This window comes from Procambarus clarkii, chromosome 34, assembly GCF_040958095.1.
Source record: "Procambarus clarkii isolate CNS0578487 chromosome 34, FALCON_Pclarkii_2.0, whole genome shotgun sequence".
Taxonomy (NCBI): Eukaryota; Metazoa; Arthropoda; class Malacostraca; order Decapoda; family Cambaridae; genus Procambarus; species Procambarus clarkii.
The window spans coordinates 37714100-37734773 of record NC_091183.1 but is presented as its reverse complement, the minus strand read 5'-3'; the positions used below and the strand labels follow the sequence as shown (position 1 = coordinate 37734773).

General features: G+C 45.3%; 1 protein-coding gene across 8 annotated transcripts in view; it reads left to right on the top strand.

Moving 5' to 3' along the window:
• LOC123762060 (dual specificity calcium/calmodulin-dependent 3',5'-cyclic nucleotide phosphodiesterase 1A) overlaps window positions 1-20674 on the top strand; it is a 546501-nt gene that overhangs the window by 373174 nt on the left and 152653 nt on the right. The gene's annotated exons all lie outside the window — the stretch shown is intronic.

The window sequence follows — 20674 nt, the reverse complement described above, 5'->3', positions numbered from 1 at the left end:
GGTGAGCGAAGTCGGGAAGGAAGAAAGAAAGAAAGAAACGCGGTGCTGACGGAATAAACTAACTGTGGGTGTAGGGAGCCGGTCGGCCGAACGGACAGCACGCTGGACTTGCGATCCTGTGGTCCTGGGTTCGATCCCAGGCGCTGGCGAGAAACAATGGGCAGAGTTGCTTTCACCCTATGCCCCTGTTACCTAACGGTAAAATACGTACCTGGGTGTTAGTCAGCTGTCACGGGCTGCTTCCTGGGGGTGGAGGCCTGGTCGAGGACCGGGCCGCGGGGACACTAAAGCCCCGAAATCATCTCAAGATAACCATGAAGCGATATGAATTACTTCCTTTCAAAGCCTGTTTACGGGGGAAAATAAATTTTTCTATGAAACATTCTTGTTGAAATGTTTTAATGAAACTTTTAAATATTTAAAATGTTTAAATGGTAAACATTTTTAAATGTTAATTGTTTCATTTAAACATTGTAAATGATTAAATAAAACATTTAAATAGAAGTTAAATTATTTTATTAGAAATGTTTTTTTATGAAATAAAACAGACATGATAATATACCATCCAAGCCTGAACACAGGGTTGAAACAATCACAAATTGCTTCATATATTCTGCAATGTTAGATTAGATTAAGTAAAGTTGGGTTTGGTTAGGCAGTTTTAAACCATATTACACCTACACTAGCTGAGTGCACCCACACACGAGCCAGACACTTACAATAGCTGAATACACCCTCAGGAGCAGAGATCCACACACACGCTGAATACACCCACACGAGCCAGAGATCCACACACGCTGAATACACCCACACGAGCCAGAGATCCACACACACTGAATACGCCCACAGGAGCCAGAGATCCACACAAGCTGAATACACCCACACGAGCCAGAGATCCACACACAGGCTGAATACACCCACAGGAGCCAGAGATCCACACACACTGAATACACCCACAGGAGCCAGACATCCACACACACGCTGAATACACCCTCAGGAGCAGAGATCCACACACACTGAATACACCCACAGGAGCCAGAGATCCACACACACTGAATACACCCACAGGAGCCAGAGATCCACACACAGGCTGAATACACCCACAAGAGCCAGAGATCCACACACACGCTGAATACACCCACACGAGCCAGAGATCCACACACACTGAATACACCCACAGGAGCCAGAGATCCACACACACTGAATACACCCACACGAGCCAGAGATCCACACACAGGCTAAATACACCCTACAGGAGCCAGAGATCCACACACACTGAATACACCCACAGGAGCCAGAGATCCACACACGCTGAATACACCCACAGGAGCCAGAGATCCACACTGAATACACCCACACGAGCCAGAGATCCACACACAGGCTGAATACACCCACACGAGCCAGAGACACTCAAAGACCGAGAACTAGAGGAAGCGGGGCAGAAACTGACACTTAGACACATTAAACGCCAAAACTTCATTAAAGGTTGGAAATAAACCCGTATGAACAATGGGCGGGTGTGACAGCGCTGAAGATCCCGCCATAATCGTCAATGCACACGTGTAAACAAAGCCGCCGCCATGATGGAATAAGTGAGGCCGGCGGTGCGTGCCGCGGGCTGCCTCAACTCTCTCACCTCCTCTGCTAATTACCACCCGCTATCTCCACTTCTCCCACTTATCTTCCCCTGATTTATTCCTGTTTGTGGGCGTGTCTATTCGCCCGCCTCTTGTCTAATAAGGCGGCCCAGGCAATTTGCCACTGCTCGTTGACCTGGCCAATTAGAGAAACGTTGGATCCGCTTAATTCAGTTCGTTCTTCGATTTGTCATTTGCGTCACAAAATGCAACTGTTTTGCCTTGCCCAAACCACCCACCTAACCTATAGAAGCCGATTAATAGAAAACGACAATATTCGGGTCATTACATTTTTACTGACACCTCATATTTTAACCGGATTAGTCGATTCCGTTCAAAATGCAACGCAGTTAGCGAAAGTAAATGACTATTCAACGCTATGTTCCCAAGGTTCTGTTTCTCTCCCGTTTTTTGTTGTTTTAAGCGAATTTCACGTAACTTAATCGATGAACTTAACTTGAAATGAACTTAATAATCGATGAATTATCGATTATCAATCGATAATTGATAAGAATCGATGAACAAAACTTTATCTAACAGATTAGATGGAAAATTGTGAATGGTTGTGGCCGCCATTGTTGTGTTGGTGGAGGGTGCGCGCGCAGCCGCTCTTACTGGCTGTCATTCACTGTTCAGCTGTGATTGGCGGCCGCGTTCACCTGCCTGGTAGAGTATCACGGTTACCTACTCGGGGCTTAGCGTCCCCGCGGCCCGGTCCTCGACCAGGCCTCCTGGTTGCTGGACTGGTCAAGCAGGCTGTTGGATTGCGGCTGCTCGCAGCCTAACGTATGAGTCACATGCCCCTGTTACCTAGCAGGCAGTAAATAGGTACCTGGGAGCTAGACAGCTGTCACGGGCTGCTTCCGGGGTGTGTGTGTGTGGAAAAAATCTGTTGATTGATTGACAGGTGAGCCAAATCTCAAGAACCAGACCTCAACCCCCGCAAACACAACTAGGTGAGTACACACACACACACACACACACACACACACACACACACACACACACACACACACACACACACACACACACACACACACACACACACACACAGTTACACAGTTTCAAATGTAGATATGATAGAGCCCAGTAGGCTCAGGAATCTGTACACCAGTTGATTGACGGTTGAGAGGCGGGACCAAAGAGCCAGAGCTCAACCCCCGCAAGCACAATTAGGTGAGTACAATTAGGTGAGTACACACACACACACACACACACACACACACACACACACACACACACACACACACACACACACACACACACACACACACATAGACGACATAGGACATAGACGAAATGTTCACACGGAATAGTAACAGAACGAGGGGACATGGATGGACTTGCCTGAAACTCAGATGAGTCACAGAGATGTTAGGAAGTTTTCTTTTAGCGTGAGAGTAGTGGGAAAATGGAATGCACTTCAGGAACAGGTTGTGGAAGCAAATACTATTCATAATTTTAAAACCAGGTATGATAGGAAAATGGGACAGGAGTCATTGCTGTAAACAACCGATGCTCGAAAGGCGGGATCCAAGAGTCAATGCTCGATCCTGCAGACACAACTAGGTGAGTACAACTAGGTGAGTACACAGTCACCACCCATGCCTCACTCGCCACAGGATGAACTGAATCCCCCGGCCAGTAATTATACCCGTGGCTATATCGTATATTAACCCACGTTAACCGGCCTGTCTCCCCTTGCTTATATACGAGTCTTGTAATTGAGTTTATGTAGGAGTGTTCTGAAGGCTGCCATACGCCCTCTTGCATAGTCTTCTGATCTACACACACTCTCTCTCTCTCTCTCTCTCTCTCTCTCTCTCTCTCTCTCTCTCTCTCTCTCTCTCTCTCTCTCTCTCTCTCTCTCTCTCTCTCTCTCTGTCTCTCCCCTCTCTCTCTCTCTCTCTCTCTCTCTCTCTCTCTCTCTCTCTCTCTCTCTCTCTCTCTCTCTCTCTCTCTCTCTCTCTCTCTCTCTCTCTCTCTCTCATGTGAAGTCTGACCCTAGCTACCAAACTATTCATTGAGATTATCACTGGAATTTTTTTCTAGGTATAAATTTTATTTAATGTAAAGTTACAATCAAAATTAGGTCCAGGGAGTAGCTGGAGCCATCTGTGTGGTGGACTAGATGTGGCAGTTTGGCCTCATTTGACGCTTGTTTGAGTTTTTCTTATCGAGGGAACCTATTCAAGATGGTTATGTAGTTGTCGCTTATTGGTTGGCTAAGGTGGACCTGGTTGGGCGCGTTGAGAACACTGGTCTGTTACGTAACAGTCCAATTGTTTTGGCTATTTGTTACACCGTTCAAAATCAAACGTTCTAACTTATCCAGAAACCCACAAACCCAAGCCACACGATGGGTAGAAACCGTGGTGGATTCTGTGAACCGCTCGAATTATCCGGACTGGAATTATCCAGTCCAACAGCAGATGATTAGCCAGTCCCCAGCAGGTGATTATCCAGTCCCCAGCAGGTGATTATCCAGTCCCCAGCAGGTGATTATCCAGTCCCCAACATAATATATCTCCAGGAGGTTCAATATTGCCGGAACAACCGTGGACATCTTCAAGAGGAAACTAGATTGTTTTCTTCAAGGAGTGCCGGACCAACCGGGCTGTGGTGGGTATGTGGGCCTGCGGGCCGCTCCAAGCAACAGCCTGGTGGATCAAACTCTCACAAGTCAAGTCTGGCCTCGGGCCGGGCTTGGGGAGTAGAAGAACTCCCAGAACCCCATCAAGCAGGTTCCAGCAGGTAATGTTTCCAGGGGTTCCATGACTGGTTCTACACTAAGTTGTCTCTCTGGAACCAGTTCCTCGTAAATCCTACGCCTAAATTTATTTTATTTCAGTATTATTGAAATAATGAAAATATTTCATTATTTTATTTGGTTATTGTTTTTTACTCTAATAATATATTGGTAATTGTTAATATATTAATAATAGTAATGAACCAATGAAAAGTGGCAAAAACAATTATTAAAAAGATAAGACATTAATACATTTCAAAAGTCTTCAGAATCACACATGACTAAAGTTATTACGTTCTGAAGAAATCACATTATATTTCTTCCTGTTGTTTTCCATCTCTCATTATTCCTCTCCCTATTCTGTTCCTCTTTTGTCTTTTTTTCCCCCTATTAGAAAACTGGAGCACAGTAGCCCCCAAAACAGGGGGAATGGACCATTCCCAAAACAGGGGGAGAGGACCATTCCCAAAACAGGGGAAGTGGACCATTTCCAAAACAGGGGGAGTGGACCATTCCCAAAACAGGGGGAGTGGACCATTCCCAAAACAGGGGGTGTGGACCATTCCCAAAACAGGGGGAATGGACCATTCCCAAAACAGGGGGAGAGGACCATTCCCAAAACAGGGGGAGAGGACCATTCCCAAAACAGGGGGTGTGGACCATTCCCAAAACAGGGGGTGTGGACCATTCCCAAAACAGGGGGTGTGGACCATTCCCAAAACAAGGGAAGTGGACCATTCCCAAAACAGGGGGAGTGAACCATTCCCAAAACAGGGGGAGTGGACCATTCCCAAAAGGTCTGAGGGTGTAATACTGTCATTATGAAGCGGGCGATTAAAATCCCATTAGGGAAGCTTGTATATTCTGCCGCCAGAGGGGTCTGGTGGGGGGAAGAGTGCGCGCCAAAACTTGTGGGATTGTGTTGGTAAACAGACCTTCTGTGTGAGGAGCGTAGAGTTGATTTTTGTCTGTTTTTTGTGGGGAATGGGTTTGTTTGTGTTGTGTCTGGTTTTGTGGGGTTTTGGTTGTGGTGTTTTTTCGTTTTGACAATGTGCTGTTACCGATAGTGATTGGTTGTTACCTCCGGACAGAGCTAGGTTATTGTGCACCCCATACTCATCCTGTGAGCGGTAGCGCAAAAAAAATAGTATTTCAGATGGAACGAATGTTCTTTATCAGACCTGAGCGGAGATTATTAAATTAACAATTACATCTATCCTACACACCTTATAATTATCCTGCTCGCTAGTAACACATTGTTTCACTTGACAATGGTATTTCAAATGTTGTATTTGGCTTTGTTTTTTTTAATTTTACTTGCTTCTATTACTGTATTTTATTGTTTCTTGCTTTCGTGTTTAATCTGCAGAAAACACTTTATAATAATTCTAATGTTATTGTTGCATTAGGTCGCTTTTTGTGTTGCAAACCATTTATAATTTGTAACCTGTGATCCAGGTTATAGGAAATTCGACCTTCTCTTCGAGTATCAGTAGAGTTGGTTTTCTTTTCCCCTGTTTATTATCATCATCAGGTAGAAACACGTGGTTTTTGTTTATATACAAACCTGACCACTTAGCGTCATGTTAAATTGGTCTTACCCGCAAGTTCATATAAATAAAACGACCTATAAACACTAGCGTCATAGAGCCTATTTTCCCCCCTTCTAAAGATAGGCGCTCGTTAATCTAATAGAAAAAAGTAACCTGGAGGAAAAATAGCCCGTGTGTATTGGGTACACACGGTCAATATTCCCTTGACAGCGAAGTTTTCATAAATCAACGGAGCTAAAAGCCGCGGGGAAAGGTCATTGTTTTTACCATTTGTAAAAGAGAAGTGGTGTTTGCTGTGCTGTTTTGTGTTTGATTTGTTGCTTTTGTTGCCTTATGTACTCACCGCCTTGTGCTTCAGCTCTAGGGCCCCGCTTCTCAACTTTTAATCGATTGGTAAATAGGTTTCTTAACCTATATTTACCCAGGTCTTTCCTGAATCTAAACTTGTGAAATTTATATTCATTGTTTCGTGTCTTATTTTGTGTTAATATATTGAAAATATTTGTATATACCCTAATGATCTGGCTCGCCGCTCTAATGGTAAAGTTCACTTTGCTTTTCCAATATATATATATATATATATATATATATATATATATATATATATATATATATATATATATATATATATATATATATATATTTATATATATATATATATATATATATATATATATATATATATATGTCGTACCTAATAGCCAGAACTCACTTCTCAGCCTACTATTCAAGGCCCGATTTGCCTAATAAGCCAAGTTTTCATGAATTAATGTTTTTTCGTCTACCTAACCTACCTAACCTAACCTAACCTAGCTTTTTTTGGCTACCTAACCTAACCTTACCAATAAATATAGGTTAGGTTAGGTTAGGTAAGGTTGGTTAGGTTCGGTCATATATCTACGTTAATTTTAACTCCAATAAAAAAAAATTGACCTCATACATAGAGAAAAGGGTTGCTTTATCATTTCATAAGAAAAAAAACTATAGTAAATATATTAATTCAGGAAAACTTGGCTTATTAGGCAAATCGGGCCTTGAATAGTAGGCTGAGAAGTGAGTTCTGGCTACTAGGTACGACATATATATATATATATATATATATATATATATATATATATATATATATATATATATATATATATATATATATATATATATATATATATATATATACACACACACAATATTGACTTAGCCTATTGTACACCTGTTTTGTCCAGCCAATATTGTAAAGATTAGTATAAGTTGTTAAAAATAAAGCTTCTAATTCTAATTTGTTATACCCTTTCATACATATATGTATTTCAATCTTGTCACTCACTCATCACCTTCTAGAGAACGCAAGCTACCCTTAATCTCTCTCCATTAGGAGGGTTTCTAATTCCTGGGATTAACTTTGTCATCCTTTCCTCTCCGTTGAAGATTAGATAATCATGGGGAGAGAGAGAGAGAGCTAAGCTAGGATAACTATATAGCACTTGGAAGGTATATATAAGGATAGGGATCTGGGATAGGCTCGAGGGATGGAATGGTGACCAATCATTTGGCTCCAATCAGCAGGACGAGAGATCAAGCTGGGACCTATCAAAGTGGGATTTATCAAAAATATTATATAATATAATTATCAAATTAAAAATAAGATTTTTATAAAATATTATCGAAAAAAAATAAGATTTATATAAATTATTATCAAAATAAAAATAAGATTTATATAAATTATTATCAAAATAAAAATAAGATATATATAAAATATTATCAAAATAAAAATAAGATTTGGATAAAATGTTATAAAAATAAAAAAAAAGATTTATATAAAATATTATCAAAATGGAATCTAATTTGGGCAAGATTAAGCCCAAGAATAATATAAGCTGTTGCTAACGTTCCTAAAAATAAATCCCAGGGTCCCATTTGCCTTATTCCGAACATTTATACATTATTTAGGGGGGGTTTAAGACCCTCTATTAATCATAACTCCCAAATCTTTGTGGCATTCAGCCTTCGTAATTGAAATATGTTCTCGTCATCATTACCTAAGTAACTTGTGGGTTGCGTCCCTTGGGAAGGACATGTGGGGACACCTAGCAGTAAATAGGTACTCTGGAGATAGCCGACTGTTGTGGCTTGCATCCTGGTGAAGGCTAGTGGGAGGCCTAGGGGGGGGGGGCGTCGATAATTAGAACAGGCTTCTTGTTCCTAATTCTAACCTGGTATCAACCACCGCTATCTTGACCCCCTGTGAGACCTGGGGACTTATGATAACCTCGATGGTTATCTTGAGAAGATTTCGGGGCCTAGCGTCCCCGCGGCCCGGTCCTCAACCAGGCCTCCTTTTACTTAACCCAAGAAACAGCCCGTAGCAGCTGTCTAACTCCCAGGGACCTATTTACTGCTAGGTGAGCAGGGGCATCAGGGATGAATGAAACTCTGCCCATTGGTTTCTGCCTCCACCGGGGATCGAACCCGGAACCTCAGGACTACGAATCCGAAGCTCTGTCCACTCAGCTGTCAGGCCCTCCCCTGTCGATGTGCAATGTTGAACTCCAGTTTTAATATTTCTTATTTTCTCCCATTTAATATTTCTTATTCTATCTCCATTACTTCTTTTTGCTTTCCTATTATTCTTTCAATTCTTATATTTTCTTCCTTCCTTCCTTGTTCCTACCCTACGTCACTCCCTTCCCCCCTATGCCTCTCCCCCCTTCGCCACCATTTGCGCCTTGCCCCCCCCCACTTTTATACCCCCCCTTACCCCACCCCTATCAGGTCAGAGGGGTTAACAGCGTTGTGTAAAAGCCGCCCGGCATGGCGTCTTGGCATATGGTGAAAGGTGAGTTGGATTTCGTAAGACATTCACAGGTTAAACGTTCAAATTAACGCAATGTGATAGGGTGGTGAGGGAGAGAGAGAGAGAGAGAGTAACCAGATCAAGGTCACGTGGTTTCAGACTGGATGAAACATGTTGGGTCATGTTCTGTATGCTGAGTCACCATCAGCTGGTCCTGGAGGTTAATTGGCAATTCGCCATATGGGGGTAGTTGTAACAAGACAGTTGTAGTACAAGTGTATCACAGCTGCTGTTGTAATAGGACTACTCTCATAGCTGTACCCACGTGCTGTGACTGTATTTTGAAATGAAATAGCTGTTGGTTACAGCCGCTTACGGGCTATTCATGCCCGTGCCACCTCCTGGGGGCGGCTTGATCATCATCAAGGAAATTCCCCCAAACGTGTAGAGGCTCTAAGACCAAAGCAAATTTTCACCACTCTCCCAACCCACTTCCGTCTCCGGTGGGACCGAGGTCTCAAGCTTCGCTCTCAACCCCTGTAGGGGGCAGCAGCTGTCCTCGTAAACAATGGCCAGAGGCCCGCAGCGAGAGGTGATGTGGCCTCTTGTGTGCATCATTACCCTCACACGGGGTCTTGTTCCTCACACCACCACACCTTTCAGAGTGCTCTGATGTGGGCATGGTTGAACCAGTGGTGGATAATTGCCAACACCACTCAACAGGCACTCAACAGGCACTCAACAGGCACTCAACAGCCACTCCTACCTCTGACCTTACTGGATAGACGGAGATATGGTGACTTAGATGAACTCCTCTCCCCTCAGTCCGAGATGAACTCTCCCCCTCAGTCCCTCAAGACAGGGGAAGGGCCCATGTTCCCTCGGCTCGACCTGACATCTGGACACGATTTATTAATGTCAAAGAGGGCCACATTATACGCCGTTGCAACCCTTCCTCTGCCGCTCTCGTGATTGGTGCTGGATGCCTCTCCAACCCTTCCTCTGCTGCCCACAGTATTAAATATATATATATATATATATATATATATATATATATATATATATATATATATATATATATATATATATATATATATATATATATATACTATACTTGGGCATCGTCGAATATATATATTATATGTACCAAGTGGTGCATATACTAGATGCGTATGTACCATAGATGCTATCGAACCTCCGACAGAATTTGCCACCTGCAGAGCATCTACTGCACAAGGCCTTCTGGCCAATGTGAGGTATTCCTGTTTACAACGATCTTCATCTATCGAACTTAGTCTTAACATTTCCAAGATATTTCACCTATTAGTCCATGCATTCACTGCTATAGTGCGCCCAAGCCCCCCCGCCCCCTCGATATAACCCGCTAGCAGGAGGCATTACGGCTCGACAAAGTTGACAGCGCGGGCAACCAATAAAGTTCATGGGGTCAGAAGCTGAACTTCCTCGTGAATTATTCCAATGTTCACGAGAAGGGAATCAGGGTGGGAACCAGCGCGGGTACCAATGGTCCAAGAACCAGGCGTTAACAGACAGGATTTTCGCTTTTACGAGCAAGAACAAGCGTAGGGAAGGGTCGAAGTGGATCGCCCTGTTGGTAGTTAACTAGTTGTGTTTGCGGGGGTTGAGCTCTGGCTCTTTGGTCCCGCCTCTCCACTGTCAATCAACTGGTGACTTAATGTATACTAAATAGGTGATTAGAATATTTTTTTTTCCTTTTGCTCAAGTTGAAGGAGTTTTTTTTAATCCTGTTTATTCGTGGCACTTTTCGCTTATATTGTTAACGGGTTGTTTGGGGATTAGGGAGGAGGGAAGACTGAGAATATGTGGATAGAGAGAGTGAGAAAGGGTAGGGTGAAAAGTGATGGAATGGATAGGAAAATTGCAAAGGAGAGGGAGGGAGGGAGAGAGGGTAAAAGTGTATGAAAAACAAATGAGTAAAAGAGAATGAGAAATATGAAGAAGCAAGTTAAAAAAAAAGTGAGAGACGCAGTAGGTAGATAACGAGGGAGAGGCAAGACAAGAGAATAGTGATAGAGAGTAAAGATGTTACAGGGAAGAAGATAAGTGAAGAGAGTAATACAATAACAAAGTTAGAGAACACAGCGAAACCAATAAAAACACGAAGGGGGTATTGAGGAACAGGAAATAAAGACGAAGAAGAACTTGTGTTTTATTAATCTCCCACGATGGCAGTCGCGAAGAAAAACTCAAGTAATAAAAATATCTCAATAAAAGCTCCCGCTTCCCCCTTTTTTTAATCCTCTTAAATCCACTTACACTACAAATCCTGAACGGCTGAATTCTCCCCTTGTTCTGTTGCCTCTATATATATATATATATATATATATATATATATATATATATATATATATATATATATATATATATATATATATATATATATATATATATATATATATATATATGGGTGGTAGGAGAGGAAAAGATTACAGTATTCAGTGAGAATCCACAAGGTCTTCTCTGAACACTATTTATTTTCTTCTTCGAGGATGTGGGTCCCTTTAATTAAACCAGTGGTGGTACCCCTATATATATATATATATATATATATATATATATATATATATATATATATATATATATATATATATATATATATATATATATATATATATATGCGAACAAGCCTGAATGGTCCCCAGGACAATATGCAACTGAAAACTCACACCCCAGAAGTGACTCGAACCCATACTCTCAGGAGCCACGCAACTGGTATGTACAAGACGCCTTAATCCACTTGACCATCACGACCAGACATAATGAGGTGATAGCCGAGGCTATTTGAACCACCCCACCGCCGGCACTCGGATAGTAATCTTGGGCATAGCATTTTACCAAATCACCTCATTCTTTGGGGCACACGTGAGGAACACAAATGCGAACAAGCCTGAATGGTCCCCAGGACAATATGCAACTGAAAACTCACACCCCAGAAGTGACTCGAACCCATACTCCCAGGAGCCACGCAACTGGTATGTACAAGACGCCTTAATCCACTTGACCATCACGACCGGACATAATGAGGCTTGTTCGCATTTGTGTTCCTCACGTGTGCCCCAAAGAATGAGGTGATTTGGTAAAATGCTATGCCCAAGATTACTATCCGAGTGCCGGCGGTGGGGTGGTTCAAATAGCCTCGGCTATCACCTCATTATGTCCGGTCGTGATGGTCAAGTGGATTAAGGCGTCTTGTACATACCAGTTGCGTGGCTCCTGGGAGTATGGGTTCGAGTCACTTCTGGGGTGTGAGTTTTCAGTTGCATATTGTCCTGGAGACCATTCAGGCTTGTTCGCATTTGTGTTCCTCACGTGTGCCCCAAAGAATGAGGTGATTTGGTAAAATGCTATGCCCAAGATTACTATCCGAGTGCCGGCGGTGGGGTGGTTCAAATAGCCTCGGCTATCACCTCATTATGTCCGGTCGTGATGGTCAAGTGGATTAAGGCGTCTTGTACATACCAGTTGCGTGGCTCCTGGGAGTATGGGTTCGAGTCACTTCTGGGGTGTGAGTTTTCAGTTATATATATATATATATATATATATATATATATATATATATATATATATATATATATATATATATATATATATACATATATATATATATATATATATATATATATATATATGTATATATATATATATATATATATATATATATACATATATATATATATATATATATATATATATATATATATATATATATATATATATACATATATATATATATACTTAATAATATATTCCCTGCCCTCTCCTTCCTCTTTCCTTATCCTTATTCTTCCTATCCTCCGCTTCCCAGTTGACGCACTATGCATTGCGTCATCATTGCGTCACAACCTGACGCAATGATGACGCAATACATAGATGTTTGTTGTCCACAACCTGGACGACAAACAAAGAAACTCGAATAATTAAAATCATGCCCGTGACAAGGCGGCGTGGGTTAAAAATACCATCATTAGCCGGGATGAACGACGTGCGGGCGGGATGTGCTGCATGTGTTCTCCGCTTTGTTGACAAACACAACACCAGCAGCCAATGGCCGCCTTCCTACGAGGTTGGTGTGTGACGTCACTACGGAGGAAGATAAGCAGGTGTTGAGTGGTGGTGGTGGTGGTGTGTGATAGTGGGGATAGTGGTGGTTTGTGATGGTGGTGGAGGTGTGTGATAGTGGTGGTTTCTGATAGTGGTGGTGGTGGTGTGTGATAGTGGGGATAGTGGTGATGGCGGTGGTGAGTGAGAGAAATAGTGATGATGGGGTGAGGGGGTGGTGAGGGGTAATAATTGGGTAGAGGGTAATTGAAGGTATGGTGATGGTAAGGTAGTGGTAATTGCCTATTAGGTGTATAGCTCTTCTATGGCCCTGCCTACCAGCCATCTTGTACCGGCTGCGTTATAATTGAACTGCTCCGGGGCTCACATTCTTTGTGAGTCCCAGAGCAGAGCCCCTTTTGTGAGCCTCTTTTGTGAGCCTTAAAGTTGTGGATAGAGGTGGCTTCTGCAACTTCATTCACTTCAGTCCACTTGTTGAACACCCGTTCTCTATTGTGTTGTTGTTGTTAAAGATTCGCTACCTGGAACAAAAAGTTCCAAGTAGCACGGGCTATGGTGAGCCCGCAGAGTCTACTCTATTGTGGTAATGGCCAGCGTTCTCTTATTAATTTGTTCTTGTTCTCTACGGCGGTTATGGCCACTGATTTAGGCAGAATATAGGCACGGGGGACGACCTTCCTGCTTTCCCCCACTGATATTTCTTTCTCTGCGGAGATTTCCTTCACGAATGTTATTTCGGCTGTTTTCCTTTGGTGGTAATGGCTGCTTTCTCTTTTAGCGGTTGTTCTGGCTTTATCTGGCTGTTATTGCTGGGTTATAGCAGTGTTGTGGTGGTGGAGGTGGTGGGGATGTTGGAGAGTGGTGGTGGTGGTGGAGATGGTGAGAATGTTGGAGAGTGGTGGTGGTGATGGTGAGGATGTTGGAGAGTGGTGGTGGTGGAGATGGTGAGAATGTTGGAGAGTGGTGGTGGTGATGGTGAGGATGTTGGAGAGTGGTGGTGGTGGTGATGGTGAGAATGTTGGAGAGTGGTGGTGGTGGAGATGGTGAGAATGTTGGAGAGTGGTGGTGGTGGAGATGGTGAGGATGTTGGAGAGTGGTGGTGGTGGAGATGGTGAGGATGTTGGAGAGTGGTGGTGGTGATGGTGAGGATGTTGGAGAGTGGTGGTGGTGGAGATGGTGAGGATGTTGGAGAGTGGTGGTGGTGATGGTGAGGATGTTGGAGAGTGGTGGTGGTGGTGATGGTGAGGATGTTGGAGAGTGGTGGTGGAGATGGTGAGAATGTTGGAGAGTGGTGGTGGTGGAGATGGTGAGGATGTTGGAGAGTGGTGGTGGTGGAGATGGTGAGGATGTTGGAGAGTGGTGGTGGTGGAGATGGTGAGGATGTTGGAGAGTGGTGGTGGTGATGATGGTGAGGATGTTGGAGAGTGGTGGTGGTGGAGATGGTGAGGATGTTGGAGAGTGGTGGTGGTGGAGATGGTGAGGATGTTGGAGAGTGGTGGTGGTAGAGATAGTGAGGATGTTGGAGAGTGGTGGTGGTGGAGATAGTGAGGATGTTGGAGAGTGGTGGTGGTGGAGATGGAGCAGGTGGAAGGTACTAAGTGTTGACGTCAGTCCTGTATTATTACATTAGTGACCCTTCTCCACCGCTTCTCTCTTGTCTCCTGATCTCCCCCAGCATCCCTCCAACATTATGTCATCTCACCCCTCCTGATCTCCCCCAGCATCCCTCCAACATTATGTCATCTCACCCCCCCTGATCTCCCCCAGCATCCCTCCAACATTATGTCATCTCACCCCTCCTGATCTCCCCCAGCATCCCTCCAACATTATGTCATCTCACCCCCCCTCCCTCTACTTCTCCCTCTCTTCTGCTCCTCCTCCTCTCCTTCCTTCTGTACTTATCTAACAGTGACTATGGAGGAGTTGTTGTTATTATAGATTCAGCTACTCGGAACAAGTTCCAAGTAGCACGGGCTATGGTGAGCCCGTAGTGAACTTACCTGGTACAGGAGCGGGGCAAGTAGCACGGGCTATGGTGATCCCGTAGTGGACTTACCTGATACAGGAGCGGGGCTGTGGTGTATGGAGGAATGAGACTCAGAGCTTTATACGCTCATCTGCTAACTGCCTTCGCTATAGTACCTGAGTCATTCCTCTTCACCTTTGTTGGCGTTCCAGTGGTTGATGTTGTGCGTGGAGGTGCTTCCCACGAGTGCTGCTTTGAGGGTATTTTATGTGTGTGTCGGTCAATCATACGAGTTATTTTTTATTCATTTTAAAAGCACCGAATCACCTTCTGTGGTTGATTGTTCAATAAACCCTTGAACTATATGTTTAACACATCTCTAACCCTGTCCATGGAGGACGGAAGAAAATGTATATATGCTGGTTAGCATTGTAAATGTCTGGCCACGTTTGTGGTACAAAAAAAAAATCATACGAGTTTGATTATTGCTTAACGTTCTTTCGTCTCATTTGCGTCTGCAGCTTCCATCTGTGTCCTCTTGTCCTGTTTACTCTCAGTCTGAGGACGGTGTCTCCAGTCTGAGGACGGTGTCTCCAGTCTGAGGACGGTGTCTCCAGTCTGAGGACGGTGTCTCCAGTCTGAGGACGGTGTCTCCAGTCTGAGGACGGTGTCTCCAGTCTGAGGACGGTGTCTCCAGTCTGAGGACGGTGTCTCCAGTCTGAGGACGGTGTCTCCAGTCTGAGGACGGTGTCTCTGTCCACCTTGACTACCTGCCTCAGTGTCATCTAGATCTGCCAGAATCCCACGATTGCATCTGTCAGTCATTTAATGCAATGATTCCCCGCTCTCTGCTTCCATACATCCTTATAAAGCTGAATATTAAGGCAGCTTCAGCTGGTCCTAACTCATAAACTATCTACGGGCTCACCATAGCCCGTGCTACTTTTAACTTTTTGTTCCAGGTAGCGAATCTTTAACAACAACAACAACATCCTAACTCATTGTAGGAAAGGCAGAATAAACCCGGTGATGAGCAGAGGTGACAATTAAAGGCACAATTAGAGAATATTATACGAATATCAGAGATCAATGGCTAGTGGAAACAAAAACAAGAAATGCTGCCCAGACGAGGGAGTGGAGGTGTTCAAGAGAAACCCAGACACCTTCCTGCAAGACGTGCTGGACCAACCGGGTTGTAGTGGACTGCGGGCCGCTTCTTGCAACAGCCTGTTGGACCAAGTTATCACAAGTTAATCCGAACCCCAGGATGGGCGTGGAGGGTTGAAGACCTCGCAGAACCTCTTCCTGATATTATCCCAGGATGGAGGTTGTGGGGGGCGTGTGTTTGTGGGGGGACGGCGTGTGGGGGGGGGGGGCGAGGGTGGACTGCATACCTCGGTGCAAGAGAGTGCTTTGTAGGGTAGGTTAGGGCATCATAACTCCTCCTGCCCCTTCCCTAAGCCTCCCCCCCTCTGCCCCTTCTCCTTCCCCCTTCTCTTCCCCCCTTTTCTCTTTCCCCCCTTTCTCTTCCCCACCCTTTCTCATCGTATTCTGACCCCTTCACCCTCGTCTCCAAACATCACTCATTGCTTCTTTCATCTCTTTAGTCCTCTTTAGCTCCCATTTTTGTTCCTTCTTCTTCTCTACCCCCCCTTCCCCCCCCCCTCCTTAACCGTCCCTTCCCTGCTTCTCTTCTACCCCTCCTCTTCTGTCTCCCCCTCCTCCTCCTCCTCCTCCTCCTCCTCCTTCTCTCTCCCATGCTTCTCTTCTGCCTCCCTCTCGTCTTCTCATCTTTTCCTTCCCTCCCTCTTCTGGCTCCCCTCCCCTCCCATCCCCTCCATAAACACACTGAAGACAGTTCAATGTCTTCCTGACCCGCCCTCCCACAGTGGCTCCTTCATACCCAAGACCACGATCCATGGGTGACTTCCTATTGGGGAGTGTTGTACATGCTGCTATGGCGGTGTGTCCACTCACAAGATGAGTGGCGCTGCCCAATACTGTCACTATGGCGGTGTGTCCACTCACAAGATGAGTGGCGCTGCCCAATACTGTCACTATGGCGGTGTGTCCACTCACAGGATGAGTGGCGCTGCCCAATACTGTCACTATGGCGGTGTGTCCACTCACAGGATGAGTGGCGCTGCCCAATACTGTCACTATGGCGGTGTGTCCACTCACAAGATGAGTGGCGCTGCCCAATAAACTCGCCCCTCGGGGCAAAATTTAATTTATGGTCAGGGGGAAGGCTGTAGGGGGTCACGGGTCACTCTAAGGTCACACACTGACAGAATAACGAGGGCAACATTCGCCATGCTAGCAAACATACGGCTAACCTTCAGAAACTTGGACAAAGATCCGTACAGTGCGTTGCATATACACATACATTTACACCCCAGGGGGCCCTGGTGGCTGAGTGGACAGCACTCTGGATTCGTAGACCTAGGGACCGGGGAATGATCCCGGCGATGGTGGAGACAATTGGGCAGAGTTTCTTTCACCATGATGCGTTTGTTTCCTAGCAGTAAATAGGTACCTGGGAGTTAGACAGCTGTTATGGGCTGCTTCCTGTGTACTCACCTAGTTGTACTCACCTAGTTGTGTCTGCAGGATCGAGCATTGACTCTTGGATCCCGCCTTTCGAGCATCGGTTGTTTACAGCAATGACTCCTGTCCCATTTCCCTATCATACCTGGTTTTAAAATTATGAATAGTATTTGCTTCCACAACCTGTTCCTGAAGTGCATTCCATTTCCCCACTACTCTCACGCTAAAAGAAAACTTCCTAACATCTCTGTGACTCATCTGAGTTTCAAGCTTCCATCCATGTCCTCTCGTTCTGTTTGTGTGTGTGTGTGTGTGTGTGTGTGTGTGTGTGTGTGTGTGTGTGTGTGTGTGTGTGTGTGAGAGAGAGAGAGAAAGAGAGAGAGAGAGAGAGAGAGAGAGAGAGAGAGAGAGAGAGAGAGAGAGAGAGAGAGAGAGAGAGAGAGAGAGAGAGAGAGAGAGAGATATATACGTAGTAGATATGATAGAGGAAAAAATAGGTCGGTAATCAGAACATATAGACAATCTACGGTTACAAAGGCGGGGTCCAAGAGCTAAGACCTCGATCCTGTAGGCACAGGTAGTAAATTTTCTCTTTCTCTCTCTCTCTCTCTCTCTCTCTCTCTCTCTCTCTCTCTCTCTCTCTCTCTCTCTCTCTCTCTCTCTCTCTCTCTCTCTCTCTTTCTCTCTCTCTCTCTCTCTCTCTCTCTCTCTCTCTCTCTCTCTCTCTCTCTCTCTCTCTCTCTCTCTCTCTCTCTCTCTCTCTCTCTCTCTCTCTCTCTCTCGTGAAATATAGCACCCAGCCCATCAGTTTGTTATTAAGGTTTGTGGCTAATTAGGAAAACTTAGCGGAAGCTGTAAGGCCGCTCAGGTTCATGCCCCGGAACGTGATTTTTGTTCTGTGTCGACGGGTGAGTGTGGGGGAGGGGAGGCAGGTGGCCAGGTGTACCACCTCTCTGTTACACCCGGTGACAGGTGAGTGTGTGGGGGAGGCAGGTGGCCAGGTGTACCACCTGTTACACCCGGTGACAGGTGAGTGTGTGGGGGAGGCAGGTGGCCAGGTGTACCACCTGTTACACCCGGTGACAGGTGAGTGTGTGTGGGAGGCAGGTGGCCAGGTGTACCACCTGTTACACCGGGTGACAGGTGAGTGTGTGGGGGAGGCAGGTGGCCAGGTGTACCACCTGTTACACCCGGTGACAGGTGAGTGTGTGGGGGAGGCAGGTGGCCAGGTGTACCACCTGTTACACCCGGTGACAGGTGAGTGTGTGGGGGGGAGGCAGGTGGCCAGGTGTACCACCTGTTACACCCGGTGACAGGTGAGTGTGTGGGGGAGGCAGGTGGCCAGGTGTACCACCTGTTACACCCGGTGACAGGTGAGTGTGTGGGGGGGAGGCAGGTGGCCAGGTGTACCACCTGTTACACCCGGTGACAGGTGAGTGTGTGGGGGAGGCAGGTGGCCAGGTGTACCATCTGTTACACCCGGTGACAGGTGAGTGTGTGGGGGGGGGGAGGCAGGTGGCCAGGTGTACCATCAACTACAAATGTAGGATAGCAAGAGATGTGTAGAACACGAGAGAGCCAGGCGTAGGGGTCGGTGTCATGGGCTACGACCCACTTGACATGCCTTGACATGTCGGTGACAGGTGTCGACACGCGACAAGTGGCACCCCGGCGTCGGTGCCCCCTGGTGCGAGAATGACGAACCACTGCTGGTTTCCGGACATCGTAGCCATTGACCGTAACGAGGCGATGGCTGTAACTGCCTTCATCTGGTCTATCTGTTTACCTACCTACCTACCTCCCTCCCTTCCACATTCCTATATTCTTACCTACTTACCGCCATCCCATCCCCCTCATATCTACCTACATACTCATTAATATAGCTACCTTCCTCATACCTTCCTCATACTTGTCTACTTTTAACTATGCTCGTGATCTTAATTGCATCATAACAAGCTGGTTATAGTGCTCTGGAGACTATGCCGACGATGAGTCACAATAACGGGGCTGAAGATGTGAGGACCAAAATCACACCTTAAAAGATGGAGAGACGACGACGTTTCCGTCTGTCCTGGACCATATCAAGACGTTTCGGTCCGTCTAGGACCATATCAACACGTTTCGGTCCATCCTGGACCATTATGAAGACGTTTCGGTCCATCCTGGACCATTGTCAAGACGTATGTTAGCCAAAACGTCGTCGTTTCTTCATGATCTGGAAACTATATTCAATTACAAAGTCTATCTCAATCATTACAAATATTCCTGACTATGATAGGTTGCGTGTGTTGAAATTATACAACCTTGTAAATGGGATATGTTTGAGGTCGATTAAGGCAGCGTCTGGGATCCTCTCGGACGTAGGTTCGAACCCTCGTCACGGCCCTTGTGGATTTGTTCATGTATGACGTCTTGAGAACACAATAAAGAGGAAGCTACATACTTGGTGCTTTCTATTACTGTCAATAAAGACTCATTCATATGAATGTAAACATTCCTTTAAACGATCAAACATGGTGAAGAAGTTTGTGAGTCTGAGTGGCAGGGCGAGAGAAAAATAGGATGACTCTCCTGAATTGCTGAGTAATGTTCTTGGCGTTGATAATCCCGTCATTAGTTCTGAGGCAGGACCGGTTGGCGGTCCTGTGGGATCATCAGCAGGGAGCGTAATCTGTGTATAGTGAAATATAGTGTGAGTTATGATAGCAGGCGGACTGTCAGCCTTGCTGACACGATGTGTGTGTGGGTGTGGGTGGGTGGTGTGTGTGTGTGTGTGTAGGTGTGTGTGTGTGTGTGTGTGTGTGTGTGTGTGTGTGTGTGTGTGTGTGTGTGTGTGTGTGTGGGTGTGGGTGTGGGTGGGTGGTGTGTGTGTGTGTGTGTGCAGGTGTGTGTGTGTGGGTGTGTGTGTGTGTGTAGGTGTGTGTGTGTGTGTGTGTGTGTGTGTGTGTGTGTTTCTTTGGCAGCTAAGCTAAGCTTGCTCTCTTTTTGTCATGGAGCCTTGATAGTGCTCAAATTGAGATTCTCTTGGGCACCTTGGCTCTATATTCAACTTTCAAACACTCCTAATTTATATATTCTCTGCACACACAAATTGTGTGACTATTACCTGCTTGTAATTTAATTTTAATTTTGCCCCGAGGGGCGAGTTTATTGGGCAGGGCCACTCATCCTGTGAGTGGACATAGCTGCTGTCTAGTTTTTGAATAGCTTCTTATCTTCTATTCTTTTTTTGTGACGATAAGGTAATTATGAGGAGGAAGCTCTGAGCCAGCACGACTCTATAGCACTGTGAGGGGATAGGAGGACAAGGAACTGGGATAGGACGGAGGGAAT